This window comes from Apodemus sylvaticus, chromosome 16, assembly GCF_947179515.1.
Source record: "Apodemus sylvaticus chromosome 16, mApoSyl1.1, whole genome shotgun sequence".
NCBI lineage: Eukaryota > Metazoa > Chordata > Mammalia > Rodentia > Muridae > Apodemus > Apodemus sylvaticus.
In genome coordinates, this window is record NC_067487.1 from 60,481,412 (window position 1) to 60,492,066 (window position 10,655).

The 10,655-nt window shown below is 40.4% G+C and overlaps 1 protein-coding gene across 5 annotated transcripts in view; it reads right to left on the bottom strand.

The window, feature by feature from the left end:
- Positions 1 to 10,655, bottom strand: part of LOC127666605 (baculoviral IAP repeat-containing protein 1b) — a 75,361-nt gene that overhangs the window by 50,430 nt on the left and 14,276 nt on the right. For 3 of the 5 annotated variants that reach the window (XM_052159533.1, XM_052159534.1, XM_052159531.1), the window contains exon 1: positions 5,092 to 5,205. The exons of 1 other annotated variant lie outside the window; for it this stretch is intronic. The gene's annotated coding sequence lies outside the window, so the exon portion shown is untranslated. Of the gene's footprint in view, positions 1 to 2,206; positions 2,299 to 5,091; positions 5,206 to 10,655 lie in introns of those variants that run through there. One more of the 5 variants, XM_052159532.1, reaches the window with a different exon arrangement.

The following is a 10,655-nucleotide window of genomic DNA, read 5'->3' on the forward strand; positions in this document are numbered from 1 at the left end:
TTAGCTTATCAAATGATTCCCATGAAGAAGGAAGGAGAGGGCTCTGGTCCTGGAAAGGCTTGATCCAGCATTGTAGGGGAGTACCAGGACAGAGAAATGGGAGGGGGTGATTGGGGAATGGGTGGAGGGAAGAGGGCTTATGGGACATATGGGGAGGGGGGAACCGGGAAGGGGGAAAGCATTTGGAATGTAAACAAAGAATATAGAAAATAAAAAGGAAAACAAACAATCAAGCAAAAGAAACCCCAACTAAGATGCCAATTTAAATCACTGTGCCTAGCATAACTATCTGTCATAGTTGAAGGACAAAGAATAACTTTTCAAGATTTAAACAGGGTTAAAGAATTCTTTTCCGTAAGTCAGCAATACAGAGGAGCAATACTTTGGACTGAAAATAAGCATAGCCAAGAGACTAAAGAACATAAACAAAGTTCTAATTACTGAAAGACAAAATAGGACTAAGACCACAAACATACAACAATGAAATGGCAGCACTCAACACACCCTTTCAATAATAACTTCACATTAATGGCCTGAAGTCCTTGACTGGTTAGTATTTTTGTCACCTTAACACAAACTAGAGTCACATGGGAAGAATGAGCCTCAACTGAGAAAATGCCTTCATCAGAGACCATTACAGAGAATGACAGCCAGTCAAAATGCAGAGAACACATGGTCTTGGGTGCCCAGGCACAACTGATACATCTACAACATGAGCCCTGCCCCTAAGACACAGAGAACATCTCAGGAGAGGGGCCAGGAGACTTTAAGAGACAAAGAAACAGGAAGTCTGCTGTGGGACTATGGCTCTTTAATGACAGGGGACCTTCATCCATGACCCTCAACAAAATGGCAGCCTAAACAAGGCACGAACAATGACAACACCCATAGACGTGCTGACATGGAAGAGATCTCCCAGAGCCCTGGCCTAGGCCAAAAACTAGGAATTCTGAGAGCAGAAAGCAGTTTTCCCAGACATCAGCCCCCTGATTGGTTATCTAATACCAAGTGTGGTTCCTCAGATTATATGCAAACAAGTAATGCCAAACAAGTACCACCAAATGGACTAGAAAGGCTGTTTTTATATTTAGGCACACACATGTGCACACACACACACACACACAATTATGCAACAACAATAATTTAGATATAGAGATTATGATTTCAAGAGGGAACCAAGAGGAGTAAATGGATAATTAGAACAAGAAAAGGGAGATGAAATTTTAATTAATTAATTAACACTTAAAATAAAAATTAAATTAAAAAATATGCTTTCATCAGATTGGCCTATAGACAATCTGTGGGGAATTTTCTTTCTTTTTTTTAAGTTGAGTTAAAATATAATTACATCATTCCCCCACTTCCTTTCTGCCCCACCTTTAATCCTTCTCAAATTGGTTGCTGCTTTTTCTTTACTACCATTTTACATGCACACAAATATATAAATGCAACTTGCTTTGTTCAGTTTTATACACACACATACACACACACACATGTTGCTTTTATATACACAATTTCAGGGCTGAGCACTTGGTATTTTATAACCATTACTGTTGTAGAAATGGGGATAGTTTCCCTGCCATTTCTTTCTTTTTTGGGGGGTGGGGTTTGTTTGTTTTTTTGAGACAGGGTTTCTCTGTGTAGCCCTGGCTGTCCTGGAACTCACTCTGTAGACCAGGCTGGCCTTGAACTCAGAAATCCACCTGCCTCTGCCTCCGAAGTGCTGGGGTTGAAGGTGTGAGCCACCACTGCCAGGCTTCCCTACCTTTTCTAGGAAGCACAATATCACAGCAGACTTCCTGGTCCTCTGTGGGGTGCATTTTTTTGATGAGGGACTTGGACAGCCCATTCTACTATGGGAAGTACCATCCTGGGCAGATGATCCTGGGATGTATTAGGAGGCAGGCTGAGTAAGCTATGGAGTAAGCCAGTAACCAGCACTCCTCAGTGGTCTCTGCTGCCTGCCTCTGCTGCCTCCAGTGTTCTGTCCTGTTTGAGTTTCTGATTGGCTTCCTTTCATGATGGCCTGCCATTAGACCCTGCAAGCCAAATTTACCCTTTCCTCCCCAAGTCATTTTTGGACATAGTTGTTGTCACAGGAACAGAAATCAAATTATGACAACTCCCCAAACAAAAGACTCAGATTAGATGGAAGCATTAAGAAGCAAAATTTATCTTTCTGTTGTCTACAAGAAACTCAGCTTACCTTCAAGGACAGACACTGCCTTAAAGGGAAATGGACAAAAGTATCTCAAGCAAAAGGGACCAGAAACCAAGCAGGTGTTGCTGTCCTAAAACCTGACAAAGTAGAAGAGATAAAGGAAGACACTTCATTTTAATGAGCAATTAACCAAAAGACATTACACATATGCACCAAATTCTACCACTTCCAATTTATTAAAAAGTATACTACTAGGTCTCGAAACAGACTAACTCAAACTCAGTGATAGTAGATTATTTTGATGCCTCACTTTCTCCAGGAGACAGGTCTTTTGAACAACAAGAACAACAACAAAAACCATCCTAAGTGACCATATGCAATAAAGCTTAAAATCAACAACAAATGAATCTCTGGGGATTACAGAAACTCACAGGGACTTAGTAACACATTGCTGAGTGATAAATAGGTCAAGAAAGATATCAAGAAAGAAAGAAAACACTGTAATTAAATGAAAATGAAAACACAACACAATAAAATCTCTGGGACATAGTAAGAGAAGTTTAAAAGAGAAATGTATAGCTCTAATGGCCTCCATTAAGAAATCATAAAGAGGACCAATAAATGGCTTAATGCCATTAATACAAATAAAAAATTGGAAAACCAAGAGCAAACCAGACCCAAACCATAGACAGCAAGAAATAATAAAAACCAGAGTACAAGTTACCAAAATGGAAACAAAGAATCACTAAATCTAAGATCTATTTTTTTTTGAGAAGATGAACAAGATTGACAGTTCTTTGGCTCAATTAACCAAAAGAACAGGAGAAGAGACACAAATTAATAAAATAAGAGATGAACAGAAATATCAAAACAGAAATCAAAAAAATTAGAACATCATAAGGGAATGCTTTGAAAACTTATAGCACATTAACTTGGAAAACCTAAAAGAAACGGAAAGATTTCTAGATTCAAACCATCAAAGTTAAGTCAGGAAGTGATCAATAACCTAAACAGACCCATAATAAATAAAGAGATCAAAGAGTAATAAAAATCCTTCTGTATAAACAGAGCCCAGTTCCAGATAGATTCACAGAAGAATTCTACCAAACGTTCAAAGAACTACAACCATGACTTTCAAATTATTCAAAGCATACAGACACATTCAATCCTCTTCTATTGGTATTTCTTCAACACCAAAATGAGGTGAAGACACAGCAACATAGCTCATGAGCACAGATGCAAGCATTCTCAATAAAATATTCACACACCAAATAAAAGCACATGTCAAACAAAGTTTTCCTCTGCTACAATCATGTTGGCTTTTACCCCAGAGATGCAGGGATGGCTCCGTCCATACTTGTAAGTCAACAAATGTAATAAATCACTGACAAACATGGCATGGCCATCCATCATGAGAGATGACCATTTCAACACGCATTCATGATGAAAGCCCTAGAGAGTAAGACTGGAGGGAACACACCTCAACATAATAAAGGCTGTGTATGACAAACTCACAGTCAATATCATCCATACACAACAGGGAAGCTGCACCCATGGCATCTCGACAATATGGTTGGCTAAACAAGACCTGAAGAAGGATACCCGTTTGACATGCCAGTGACATGTGGTATTTATTATGGGTCTGTTTAGGTTATTGATCACTTCCTGACTTAACTTTGATGGTTTGAATCTAGAAATCTTTCCGTTTCTTTTAGGTTTTCCAAGTTAATGTGCTATAAGTTTTCAAAGCATTCCCTTATGATGTTCTAATTTTTTTGATTTCTGTTTTGTCATGACAGGGAAAATGCTACAAAGCCTCACCTCTGTAAGAAGTTTAGGCTACTGAGAGGAGATTTACTCTTCATCAGAGACAAGCCCCTAATGTGTTATACAATCCCAAGTGCTCAGCCCTGAACACATATCCATATGAGCAACACAAGATGTACTCAGTGTGTGTGTGTGTGTGTGTGTGTGTAATAATTAAAGAAGGGGTCTGGAATTTGAGAGGCAGTTTGATGGGATTGGAGAGAGGTGGGTAGAAATAATATAAGCACAGTACTAAGATATAATATTACCAAAAAATTTTAAAATATGACAAAACAAAGAACACCGTTGTATAAGCATATGGCTAACCCACACATTCTAGCACTGTCAAAGGAATATCAAGTCTGCTTTTGGGTACAGTTAAATCTTTCACATGATGCTTTATTGACCTCATTCAACTTGGAATTTGCCTAGCTACCAATATATTTACAAAAGCTGCTGCAAACTGAAGGTTTTCATTTGATTGTGCATGTCAGCCTCAAAGTTGACATCATCCTGCCTCAGCTTTTTGAGTGGTTGGACTATGAGCATGTGCCACCATACCTGGTCAAGCTGAATCTTTTAAGATAAAGCCTACTCTTTCATCAGATAATGACCAGGAGGAGTTTCCTTATGGAAATAGATACCACATCTGACTATCCGTAACAAGATAAATAATAACTCCTTGTCACTAGCATTTAAAATGTCCAACAATGGTTACCTGGACTTCTATCAATCCTCAAGTCTTTGGGGATTGGAGTCTATCAATCTTCAAAACTTTTTACAGTTGTCTCCTGATCTCTCTCTATCTCTGTCTGTCTGTCTGTCTGCCTCTCTCTCTCTCTCTCTCTCTCTCTCTCTCTCTCACACACACACACACACACAGTTTCATTGTCTCATTAATAATTATTAGATGAACGTCATGTTCTTATCTATAGACACACTCACCCAACTCTACTTCCTGCTCCTTCCCAGTACAGAAGGAGCTGGCCCTTGCTTGGCAGCCTAAGGCTCTGCTTGGTTACTTTCATTTCCCCTAGCACAGCCTGTAGTTACTTTGTCTGTTGCTGGAATAAAATAACCCGGACAAATGCAGTTCACAGAAAAGAAGGTTTATTCTAGCTTACAGTTTGAAGATCTGTATTTCATCGTGGCAGAGAAGGCTTGGCAGGAGCAGGAAACCAGCTGTTCACAGAGCAGCAGCAGCAGCAGCAGCAGCAAAGAAAGCCGAGAAAGCAAGCAGGAAGTGGCACCAGGCTATAAAGTCTCCAGTGACCCACTTCCTCCACCATGCTCCACCTCTTTTTTTAATTATTAATCATTCCATTCATTTACATCTCAAATGATATCCCACTTCCAGGTTGTCTCTCCACAACCCCCCCACCCCACATCTGCCCTCTCCTCCCTCCCCTTTGCCTCTATGAGGGTGCTCCCCCACCCACCCTCCCTCTCCTGCCCCACCACTCCAGCATCCCCCTAAACTGGGGCATCAAACCTTCACAGGACCAAAAGCCTCCCCTCCCATTGATGTCAGGCAAGGCCATCCTCTGCTACATATGTATCTGGAGCCATAGATCCCTCCCTGTACACTCCTTGGTTGGTGGTGTAGTCCCCGGGAGCACTGGGTGGTCTGGCTAGCTGATGTTGTTCTTCCTGTGGGGTTGCAATCTCCCTCTGCTCCTCCAATACTTCTGCCAGCTCCCCAACAGTCCTCTGCATGCTCCATCTCTTAAAGGTTCCAAACTCTTACCTAGTAGTGCTACCAGCTGGACACTAAATTCTCAAACCACGAGCTGCCTGTGTGAACGTTTCACATTCAGACCACAGCATAAGTCCAGACACAGAGTTCTCCATTAACATTTGTATCTGAACATCTCCCTCTCCCTTCTCCTTCCTGCTATCTTTTTTTTTAATTTTCTAATATTATTTTACTTACCATGTATGTGTGAACATAGACTGTTTTTTATCTATCTTAGGTACTCACCAGGATCCAATGGGACCACCTCAATGATTTATTCTAATCAGCTTACATAGATCCCACCTCGAAAACAATAGTTTCCACTCCTAGAAACTTACAATGGGTATTCCATTTCAACACATGATCCTTTGATCCTTTACAGAACTCTCAAACCATTGTGGGATGGCTAATCTTGGTTGCCAACCTCACTACACCTCGAATCAAAGAAAATGGCTCTGGGCATTTCTGTGAGGAGTTTTGTTGTTCAGGTTACTTGGAGGAGGAAGACTCATCCTAACAGTGGAGAATACGCTCTGGTGACAGCCCAGATAATAAAACACAGAGGAACAACATTGCTTTTTGCGTGCGCCCTCACGCTCACTGTGCAAGTTCATCTATCCTTTTTCGCTGTGGCATTCCTTCATTGGTATTAGAACCAACTTCTGCATGAATAACACATAGACTGAAGACCAGCAGCTCTTCAGGAACTAGGACTCCGGTGCCAAATGGGGACTGGCGAGACATCTTGTCTTATAGACTAAACAGCTAGCAATTATTGGCCATTCTAGCAATGGCTGTCTCACACATCATTGGACAATATGTCTCATATAGCCACTGCTAGACTATCTAGACTATATCCTGTAAGCCAGTCTCATAAATCCCATGTATTTGGATATATACCCATACCTACCTCTCTCTCTCCTTCTCTCTCTCTCTACCTATCTATCTATCTTTATATCTAGACCTATATCTATATAGTCTATCAGTTCTATTCCTTTAGAGAACTTTGACTATAACATAAAAGAGAACTTACTGGGAAAAGGAAATAACAGCTACAGAGTCCCTTGAGTATGTATGTATATATATATATATATTTGTTGTAGAGCATAAAGAAATCACTCTCAAACTGACTAGGAAACTTCCTAGCTTTTTCAGTGCCAGAAGATGCTACACAGGATGTAGGAAGTTGGGAGGACATCAGTGATCTTACTCAGTACTGGTTTCTGTATGCTATATCACTATTGCACTAGGCCAAGGATTTTTACTTGTGCAATAGTGGCATGTCTGCTATGATGTAGTAAACCTCATTCTCAGTACATCTGAGGGCAGTTTACTGAAGGGAATTTCCTGCCTAGTCTTGTAATCCTCATCCAAAGTTCATGTCGGGGGAGGTAGGTCATTAACCCTAGAGTAGACACAAATAGAACACACACACACACACACACACACACACACCCCACACAACCAGTTAATCAGAAAATCTTGAAATGCCTTGGATAATGCAATAACTGTGCACCCCTAATTCTTCCTCTGCTACACTAGGCCCAGTCAGGGAAGTGGCTAGAGGCCACTTAAAAAATCACATTGCTGGTTGGCCTTAGCTCCTCCACTTCTGTGTCCCTTCTCCTCTTCCCTAGTCTTCCTGATTCTTTCTGCATCCTGCCTTCACAACTCTCACCGTCCCACCCTGTGCTGAAGCCATTGGCTACTGGCATCTTTATTGATAGGCCAAAATCCAATTAGGGGCAAAGACCTTCAGCCTCAGTAAACACAGATTCCTGATTAAAGAATCAGAGCCACCCTCTACACACAACTATTGCTCTTTTGCTGGATGCCTATGTTGTTCAAGGTCATCTAAATATTTCTGTTTATACTTGTGGACCTTGGCTGCTCCAACCTTAGTTAGAGAAACTTCTTTTTGCAGCCAATAGCAGTTGATGTTGAGATGTGTAACTCATCAAAGTGCTGAGTGTTTTAGTTGGGGGTCTCTAAAGTAACAGAACTAACAGAACACACACACACACACACACAAACATGCACACACAGTTCAGTGGCTTACAGGCTGTGACCAGTTCATCTAGTTCAACAATGACTGTTCCTTATCATAAAGACCAAGAATCTGGTTCAGTCTACAAGGGTGGATGTCTCAGCTGGTCATCACTCTACTCTGGAATCCCAAAGAAGTAAGTTCTAATACTAGTGAAGGAATGCCTAGGCAACAGGATAGTGAAAGAGGGGGGAAGCAGGAAAAAAGCAAAAGCATCCTTCTTTCCTATCTTTTATGTAGGTTGACACTTGAAGGTGTGGCCATGATTTAGGGTGGCTCTTCCCACTGTAAATAATCCAATCAAGAAAATCCATCACACACACACTTTGTGCCCAATTGCTTGGTTTTTATATGATTCCAGATGTAATAAAATTAACAAACAAGATTAGTGATTATAGTAAGAGATCGAGTGCTGAGCCCTAAATGGCATGTCTTTCTTGGTGTCTCCTCTTGTACAACCAAGGCTCGGGAATGTTGTGGAAGAAGAGGTAAAAAGGATGTAAGAGAAGGATGATGGGGAGGGGTGCTGTGAAATGAAAACCACTGGATTGACTTCCAGTTTCTGTTTGTGCTGGAGCTGATCCTGTGCCACAGTGCTCCATCCCAAATCCTGCCAGACGAGAGCTGTTCTCCCAGGAGTTCTGGCACACTTGTGAGCACAGGTAACACCACCACTTCTGCTCAAATTTCTGGCCCAAGAAAGACAAGCCCGGTGTCATCAGGACACAGTAACAAAGGAACAGGCAGGGACAGGAACCTTCAGGTTTCTGGTTGCACCCTGGAGCTGACCCTGCACCACAGCTCTCTATACCCAAATTCATGATGGAGAGAACTTGTCTCCCAGGAGTACTGACACAGAGGCTTGTAGGAGGGACAAGCCACAGTCATGGACAGCAAGACCAACCAACACCAGAGACATCCAGATGGTGAGAGGCAAGGGAAAGAACACAAGCAACAGATATCAAGGAAATATGACATCATCTGAACCCAATTCTCCCACCATAGCAAGTCCTAGATACACCATCACACTGGAAAAGCAAGGTTTGGTTCTGAAATCACTTCTCATGATGATGATAGAAGACTTTAAGAAGGACATTAATAACTCCCTTAAAGAAATACAGGAGAACACAGGTAAACAGGTAGAAGTCCTTAAAGAAGAAACACAAAAATCCCTTAAAGAAATTACAGAAAAACACAACCAAACAAGTGAAGGAATTAAACAAAAACAATCCAGGTTCTAAAAATAGAAATAGAATCAATAAAGAGATCACAAAGGGAGACAATCTTGGAGATAGAAAACCTAAGAAAGAGATCAGGAGTCATAGATGTAAGCATCACCAACGGAATACAAGAGATAGAAGAGATAATCTCAGGTGCAGAAGATACCATAGAAAACATTGACACAACAGTCAAAGAAAATGCAAAATGCAAAATGCAAAAAAAACAAACCAACCAAACAAACAAACAAAAAAAAAACCCAAAAACTCCTAACCCAAAACATCCAGGAAATCCAGGACACAATTAGAAGGCAAAAACTTAAGTATAGTAGTTATAGAAGAAAGTGAAAATTCCCAACTTAAAGGGTAAGTAAATATCTTCAACAAAATTAGAGAAGAAAACTTCTCTAACGTAAAAAAAGAGATGCCCATAAACATATAAGAAACGTACAGAACTCCAAATAGACTGGATCAGAAACGAAATTCTGTCACATAATAGTCAAAACACTAAATGCACAAAACAAAGAAAGAATATTAAAAACAGTAAGGGAAAAAGGTCAAGTAACATAAAGACACACCTATCAGAATTACACCAGAGTTCTCACCAGAGACTATAAAAGTTAGCAGATCCTGGGCAGATGTCATACAGACTCTAAGAGAACACAAATGCCAGCCCAGCAAAACTCTCAATTAACAAAGATGGAGAAACCAAGATATTCCATGACAAAATCAAATTTACACAATATCTTTCCACAAGTTCAGCCCTACAAAGGATAATAGATGGAAACTGCCAACACAAGGAGGGAAACTACACCCTAGAGAAAGCAAGAAAATAATTTTTCTACAAACCTAAAAGAAGATAGCCACACAAACATGATTCCACCTCTAACAACAAAAGTAACAGGAAGCAATAATCATTGTTCCTTAATATCTCTTAACATTAATGGACCCAATAAAAAGACATATACTAAAAGACTGGATGAAAAAACAGGACCCAACATTTTGCAGCATACAGGAAATGCACCACAGTGTCAAAGACAGACACTACCCAAGAGTACAGGGCTGGAAAAAAATTTTCCAAGCAAATGGTCCCAAGAAAAAAGCTGAGTAGTCATTTTAATACGGAGAAAAATTGACTTTCAACCAAAAGTTATCTCACACATATGAGACTATGGTGGCCATTACTATTCAAATGTGAAGTCCTTAATAGTTAGAATCATATATACCAAAGACTATGAATTCCTGAGGAAATCACAAGGCCATTACAGCACATGCAAAATTTTCAAAAGCTCTCATTAACAAAAGCAGTTTTCTCTAAGTCCAATATTTTCCTCCCATTGGCAATAGATGTACAATCACACCAAAACTAATGATTATGCAAAAGCTCTACAAAGACTGAAGAGCATCTCCTAGAGAGAGTCAGCTGCATCCTGTGGTAAAGTCGACTCGTGCTTCCTCATGAGTTGACTCAATAGACTCAATAGACTGATTCAATCTATGAACAGGCCATGTCTATCCTCCACCTAATGCTCCTATGACGTTTTGGCTTTATGTGGATCAATGTTCCTTTCAACAGCCCTTTCCTGTTGACCTTGGTATTGGAAGGTTCCTTGTATGAACTTGAAGGAAGCTCTAGTCTTTAGACAGGAGAAGTATACAAGGACTGAAAAGGCACTGTTCATGGTAGCT